The sequence below is a fragment of the Balaenoptera physalus genome, assembly GCF_965194825.1.
Source record: "Balaenoptera physalus genome assembly, contig: HAP1_SCAFFOLD_717, whole genome shotgun sequence".
Lineage (NCBI taxonomy): Eukaryota > Metazoa > Chordata > Mammalia > Artiodactyla > Balaenopteridae > Balaenoptera > Balaenoptera physalus.
Genome location: NW_028126046.1, coordinates 146,431 through 154,308, shown reverse-complemented (window position 1 = coordinate 154,308; position 7,878 = coordinate 146,431). Strand labels below are relative to the sequence as shown.

Here is a 7,878-nt window from a genome sequence, read left to right as displayed (position 1 = left end):
GCTTAACAGCTGATTTCTCAGCAGAAACTCTACAAGCCAGAAGGGAGTGGCATGATATACTTAAAGTGATGAAAGGGAAGAACCTACAACCAAGATTACTCTACCCGGCAAGGATCTCATTTAGATTTGATGGAGAAATCTAAAGTTTTACAGACAAGCAAAAGCTAAGAGAATTCAGCACCACCAAACCAGCTCTACAACAAGTGCTCAAGGAACTTCTCTAAGTGGGAAACACAAGACAAGAAAAGGACCTACAAAAACAAACCCAAAACAATTAAGAAAATGGTCATAGGAACATACATATCGATAATTACCATAAACGTGAATGGATTAAATGTTCCAACCAAAAGACACAGGCTTGCTGAATGGATACAAAAACAAGACCCATATATATGCTGTTTACAAGAGACCCACTTCAGACCTAGGGACACATACAGACTGAAAGTGAGGGGATGGAAAAAGATATTCCATGCAAATGGAAATTAAAAGAAAGCTGGAGTAGCTATACTCATATCAGATAAAATAGACTTTAAAATAAAGAATGTTACAAAAGACAAGGAAGGACACTACATAATGATCAAGGGATCAATCCAAGAAGAAGATATAACAATTATAAATATATATGCACCCAACATAGGAGCACCTCAGTACATAAGGCGACTACTAACAGCTATAAAAGAGGAAATTGACAGTAACACAATCATAGTGGGGGACTTTAAATTTATTTATTTATTTATTTATTTTGGCTGTGTTGGGTCTTCGTTTCTGTGCGAGGGCTTTCTCCAGTTGCGGCGAGCGGGGGCCACGCTTCATCGCGGTGCGCGGGCCTCTCACTCTCGCGGCCTCTCCCATTGCAGATCACAGGCTCCAGACGCGCAGGCTCAGTAGTTGTGGCTCACGGGCCTAGCCACTCCGCGGCATGTGGGATCTTCCCGGACCGGGACACGAACCCATGTCCCCTGCATTGGCAGGCGGACTCCCAACCACTGCGCCACCAGGGAAGCCCAATAGTGGGGGACTTTAACACCTCACTTACACCAATGGACAGATCATCCAAAATGAAAATAAATAAGGAAACAGAAGCTTTAAATGACACAATAGACCAGATAGATTTAATTGATATTTATAGGACATTCCATCCAAAAACAGCAGATTACACTTTCTTCTCAAGTGTGCATGGAACATTCTCCAGGATAGATCACATCTTGGGTCACAAATCAAGCCTCAGTAAATTTAAGAAAATTGAAATCATATCAAACATCATTTCTGACCACAATGCTATGAGATTAGAAATGAATTACAGGGAAAAATACGTAAAACACACAAAGACATGGAGGCTAAACAATACGTTACTAAATAACCAAGAGATCACTGAAGAAATCAAAGAGGAAATCAAAAAATACCTAGAGGCAAATGCCAATGAAAACACGACGACCCAAAACCTATGAGATGCAGCGAAAGCAGTTCTAAGAGGGAAGTTTATAGCTATACAAGCCTAACAAAAGAAACAAGAAAAATCTCAAGTAAACAATCTAACCTTACACCTAAAGAAACTAGAGAAAGAAGAACAAACAAAACCCAAAGTTAGCAGAAGGAAAGAAATCATAAAGATCAGAGCGGAAATAAATGAAATAGAAACAAAGAAAACAATAGCAAAGATCAATAAAACTAAAAGCTGGTTCTTTGAGAAGATAAACAAAATTGATAAGCCATTAGCCAGACTCATCAAGAAAAAGAGGGAGAGGACTCAAATCAATAAAATCAGAAATGAAAAAGGAGAAGTTACAACAGACACCGCAGAAATACAAAGCATCCTAAGAAACTACTACAAGCAACTCTATGCCAATAAAATGGACAACCTGGAAGAAATGGACAAATTCTTACAAAGGTATAACCTTCCAAGACTGAACCAGGAAGAAACAGAAAATATGAACAGACCAATCACAAGGAATGAAATTGAAACTGTGATTAAAAATCTTCCAACAAACAAAAGTCCAGGACCAGATGGCTTCACAGGTGAATTCTATCAAACATTTAGAGAAGAGCTAACACCTATCCTTCTCAAACTCTTCCAAAAAATTGCAGAGGAAGGAACACTCCCAAACTCATTGTATGAGGCCACCATCACCCTGATCCCAAAACCAGACAAAGACACTACAAAAAAAGAAAATTACAGACCAATAGCACTGATGAATATAGATGCAAAAATCCTCAACAAAATACTAGCAAACAGAATCCAACAACACATTAAAAGGATCATACACCACGATCAAGTGGGATTTATCCCAGGGATGCAAGGATTCTTCAATATACGCAAAATGTGATACACCATATTAACAAGTTGAAGAATAAAAACCATATGATCATCTCAATAGATGCAGAAAAAGCTTTTGACAAAATTCAACACCCATTTATGATAAAAACTCTCTAGAAAGTGGGCAGAGAGGGAACCTACCTCCACATAATAAAGGCCATATAGGACAAACCCACAGCAAACATCATTCTCAATGGTGAAAAACTGAAAGCATTTCCTCTAAGATCAGGAACGAGACAAGGATGTCCACTCTCACCACTATTATTCAACATAGTTCTGGAAGTCCTAGCCACGGCAATCAGAGAAGAAAAAGAAATAAAAGGAATACAAATTGGAAAAGAAGAAGTAAAACTGTCACTGTTTGCAGATGACATGATACTATACATAGAGAATCCTAAAACTGCTACCAGAAAACTGCTAGAGCTAATTAATGAATATGGTAAAGTTGCAGGATACAAAATTAATGCACAGAAATCTCTTGCATTCCTATACACTGATGATGAAAAATCTGAAAAGAGAAATTATGGAAACACTCCCATTTACCATTGCAACAAAAAGAATAAAATACCTAGGAATACACCTACCTAGGGAGACAAGAGACCTGTATGCAGAAAACTATAAGACACTCATGAAAGAAATTAAAGATGATACAAACAGATGGAGAGATATACCATGTTCTTCGATTGGAAGAATCAACATTGTGAAAATGACTATACTACCCAAAGCAATCTACAGATTCAATGCAATCCCTATCAAATTACCAATAGCATTTTTAACGGAACTAGAACAAATCATCTTAAAATTTGTATGGAGACACAAAAGACCCCGAATAGCCAAAGCAGTCTTGAGGGAAAAAAACAGAGCTGGCGGAATCAGACTCCCTGACTTCAGACTATACTACAAAACTACAGTAATCAAGACAATATGGTACTGGCACAAAAACAGAAACATAGATCAATGGAACAAGATAGAAAGCCCAGAGATAAACCCACGCACCTATGGTCAACTAATCTATGACAAAGGAGGCAAAGATATACAATGGAGAAAAGACAGTCTCTTCAATAAGTGGTGCTGGGAAAACTGGACAGCTACATGGAAAAGAATGAAATTAGAATACTCCCTAACACCATACACAAAAATAAACTCAAAATGGATTCGAGACCTAAATGTAAGACTGGACACTATAAAACTCTTAGAGGAAAACATAGGAAGAACACTCTTTGACATAAATCACAGCAAGATCTTTTTTGATCCACCTCCTAGAGAAATGGAAATAAAAACAAAAATAAACAAATGGGACCTAATGAAACTTAAAAAAAAAAAAAAGACATGGAGGGTGTGTATAAAGGAGTGATTATGATGATGAAACACAAAGTCAGTACCATAGCATGGCACAAGTACAGAAGGCACTATTTTTATTGTATTTTGCAACACAGAGACCTAGCGTAGACTCTAATGTGGATGAGGAAGAACCTGAGTAAAGGGCCAGTGAATATTTGGGGGTGATTGAATTGGGAGTCCTAATAGGGCTGGAGAATTGTTAAGGTGGGACTGGTAAATTAGAGGCACCCAAAGATAGGAGATGATGGCCATAGAGAAGATATTTGAAATTGAGATTTAGGAGGTGAAATAGATATTGGAAATGAAAGATCTAGGATATGAGAAGGTGTAGCTGAAGTGAGGTGGGGGGTGCTTAGGTAACTACATGCCCTTCACAAACTTCCCATTGAGAATAACTAAAAACAATGAATAAAATATAGAAATATATATATTTTTAAAGGCATCAGGGAACTGCTAATAAAGTAAGGCCAAAAGGAATTCTAAGCAAGGCCCAAGTGAGATGATCCAGGCACTGCTAATGGCCTTTGCACTGAGGACTTTTGACAAATCAGGGGATCTTGAGATCCAGTGTTCACAGCCTTGTGAAATATGGATGATAGTTGACAAAGCCTAGGTCCAGCCCAAAGAGGGCAGCATAAAAGACAATCCTACATAAAGCTCGAAGGAGTATACTAGAAATAAAATTGCCCCCATTGCAGACAACAAGGACATTTGCTTATGTTAAAATTTGGCGCTGGTAAAGGAGAAGAAAAATCTTTCCTGAAAGTTTCTAAGTACAAGCTAGCCCTCACGTGTGAGTTTTGTTGCCAGAGTTGCACTACCTGGGTGGTCTGGAAAACCTTCAAGCTGAGAATTTAGTTTAAAGTGGCCCTCCTTCAGTAGTACCCATGAGCATCTGGCAGAAACACATGCAAATCCTTTTTAAATGAACTCCCTTCTATCTAGGCTTCAAAGAATTCCCATAGAAATATGAATTCACAATTAGAAAAGAAAAGCATCATGAGCGAGACCCAACAAAATAACAAGCAACTCACATCACCCACAAAAAGTCAATCAGGTGTTGGAAATATCAGATAGTATAAAATTTATATACAATTTATAATGATTAGAGAGCAGAAACTAGGGAGTCATCTGCAGGAGATAAGATTTTTACATATACATAAAAATACATATTAAAGATGGGGACGTTGCTGGTGTAGTCTTTTTATAGGTTTTATAAACCACTTGAGCCTATATCAGTCATTTTAGTGTCTGACATGTTTGGAACTATCAGTGCTTTGTTGGTTTATGGCTTAAATTCTTTTTCTGGTCCGTTTCCTTCTTCCCTTCCCCCCACTTTAAAAATTTTCCTATACGTAAAAATAGAATTAAGATTTTTTTTAGTAAAGTTGATACTTATAAGGTCAATATTTTAAAAATGCATTTCTATATACCAGCAACAAAAAATTAGAACGTGTAATAAAAAACAGATGCCATTTACAGTAGTATCAAAAATATTAATTACCTAGGAAGAGATTTAACAAAATATGAGCAAGACCTATATACAGAAAATCATAAAATGACTGAGAGAAATCAAAGGAAATTTAAATAAATGGAAAGAGATACTATGTTTATGGGTAGGAAAATTCAATATTATAAAGTTGTCATTGCTTTTCCAATTGATCCATAGATTTCTTTTATTACATTTCAAATCCCAACGAAGTATTTATTTTGACTGGTGGGCATTGAGGAATGGATAGTGGAACTTGGCAAGTTGATTCTCAAGTGTATCAGAACGGACACTGAAAATCAGTTGAGAAAGTATGAGCTTTAAATAACTGATGCTGAGACAACTGGGTATTCATATAGAAAAGAAGGTATCTGAACCCCTACTTCACACCACATGCCAAAAATCAATTCTAAGTGTCTAAAAGACTCAAAATTAGGTAGAGTTTTTAAACTTTTTGAAAGTAATAAAAGAAAATGCCCTTTTCAATTAACGGATGAGAAGAATCTCTGAGGCGAGACAGAAAAGCACAGGGAGTAAAGTAAATTACTATTAAAGTCAATTACATTAAAGTGAAGAACTCCTGTTCATCAAGATATACCATAACAGAAGTGAAAAGGTGAGTCACACACTGGGAGAGGGTATTTGCTATACCCATATGACAAAGGGTTAGTATCCAGACCATATAAAAACTATAAGCCATTCAGAAAACTACAACCTAATTTATTTTAAAGGGGAAAAAGATTTGACTGGGCATATCACTGAAGAGAGAACACAAATGGTAAAATAACATATGAAAATATGTTCAACTTCATTTGTAATCAGGGAAATGCAAATTAAAACCACAGTGGCATATTATTTCAATCTCATCAGCTTGACAAAAATTTTTAAATGTGGAATACCAAGAATTAGAGATGTGGAACCACTGAATTCTTATACAGTGTTTGTGGGAGAGTCAATTTATTTCAACCATTTTGGAAGATAATTTGCATTATCTATTAGGTTGAAGGTATGCATGCCTTTTGACTCAGCAATTCTACTCTCTGATGTTTGGCCTAGAGAAACTCTTGTACACATGTAGTGGGCGGTAGGTACAAGATGTTCATAGTAGCATATCTGTAAGAGCAAACACTAGAAATAACCAAGATATTCACCAACAGTAGAATGGAGTAAAATTCTGGTATATTCATATAATTGAATACTATACAGAAATAAACATGAATAAACTGTAGTTATTTGCAACAACGTGGATGCATCTCAGGAACATGTTATTAAGTGGAAAAAGTATGTCCCAGAAAGACCCATATGGTAAATTCCAATTATCTGAAGTTCAAAAGCAGGCAAAAATCATATATACATACATATATATATATATATATACATACACAAACAGATGTATATATAGAATGATTAGGAAGGATGGGATTGGAGAGGGACACATAGGGGCTTAAATGTTCTATGTCTTAAATGGGACAGTAGGTGCACAAGTGATCATGTCCTTGTTACTTTTTTTGTCCTTAAACATTTATTTTATAAATATTCTTTTGTATATATCCGATACTTAATAAAATGTCAAGGCTCTTTGGAATTGAGGAGGTAAAAAGAGCTTTATCACAGAATGATTTCATGCTGGAAAGTTAGAAACAACAACAAAGGTCCCCAATAAAGGTCTGGTTAAATAAATTAAGGTACATCTGTATAACAGAATAGCATCCAGCAATGAAGTGCATACACTGACATGAGATGTTCCTTGTATAGTAGATGAAAGAAGTTACAGAACAGTATGATATCTCATTTACATAAGAAATATAAAAATACACATACATAAGAATATAAAAAGCATTTAGTGAGTACACCAAAAAGTTAACTGTATTGGAATCTGGGTGTTGACTATTAGAATTATATTTAGGTTGTTTTCTCTTGATTTCTTCTCATTTTTTTCTACCAGAAACATATATTACTATTATACCAAAAAAAGTCAGAGAAAGAGTAGCAAAGAATATCTAAGAAACATCAGAAAGAAGAATGTAAATATAAAATATTTGGAAATGACCTTCACAAAATATATTAACATATTATTTGAAGAAAATGGTTACACTTTTATTAGAGTTAAAAATGAGATTTGAAGATAAATGGATTTATCTATCTATCTATCAAGTTTCTGGCTAAAAGGCAATATAATAAAGATTTAATTTCTTTCCCATTTAATTTACAGGATTAAAATAATCCCAAACAAAATCACAATGAAGTTTTTTTGTTTTTTGTTTTTAAGGGCAAATCATTCATTTATTGTTTAAAGATTGCAAGACAACATCTGAATTTCTGTAGCACAATGTAAATGTTTTACTTTTTTGATAAAGCAGAATATAATAGAAAAAACAATTAGTTTCCAGTAATATCTATATCTCTATTCAGAATTAAGTCTTCCACAGACATGTCACCTGGAAACAAAAGCCTGTTACAAAAAGCAAAGCTTCAACAAGAGCGGCTACTTTTCGGGCAGGGAAAGGTTCATCCCTCTAGGGGGATGCTGTGCTATGTAAAATGGCTGCAAGGTCACAGCCTTGAGGGCGCTGGAAGTCTATTCTCCTATTCCACATGAAGTAGTTTGGTGAACTTCAAACGTCCGTTCATCTGCAACCAAGCTGGCAACCTTTAACTGATTATTTCAAGCAGGTAAAAAATAAATTAAAAGAAATCCCTACACCGATGTTCCTTGATTTACACTGTTAAATCG

The 7,878-nt window shown here is 35.5% G+C and overlaps 1 protein-coding gene across 1 annotated transcript in view; it reads left to right on the top strand.

Annotated features, from left to right (window-relative positions):
• The first annotated feature begins 890 nt into the window (after positions 1 to 890).
• LOC309653630 (glucocorticoid-induced transcript 1 protein-like) overlaps positions 891 to 7,878 on the top strand; it is a 115,539-nt gene continuing 108,551 nt past the window's right edge. The window contains exon 1 of the transcript XR_014259292.1: positions 891 to 1,010. The gene's annotated coding sequence lies outside the window, so the exon portion shown is untranslated. The remainder of the gene's footprint in view (positions 1,011 to 7,878) is intronic.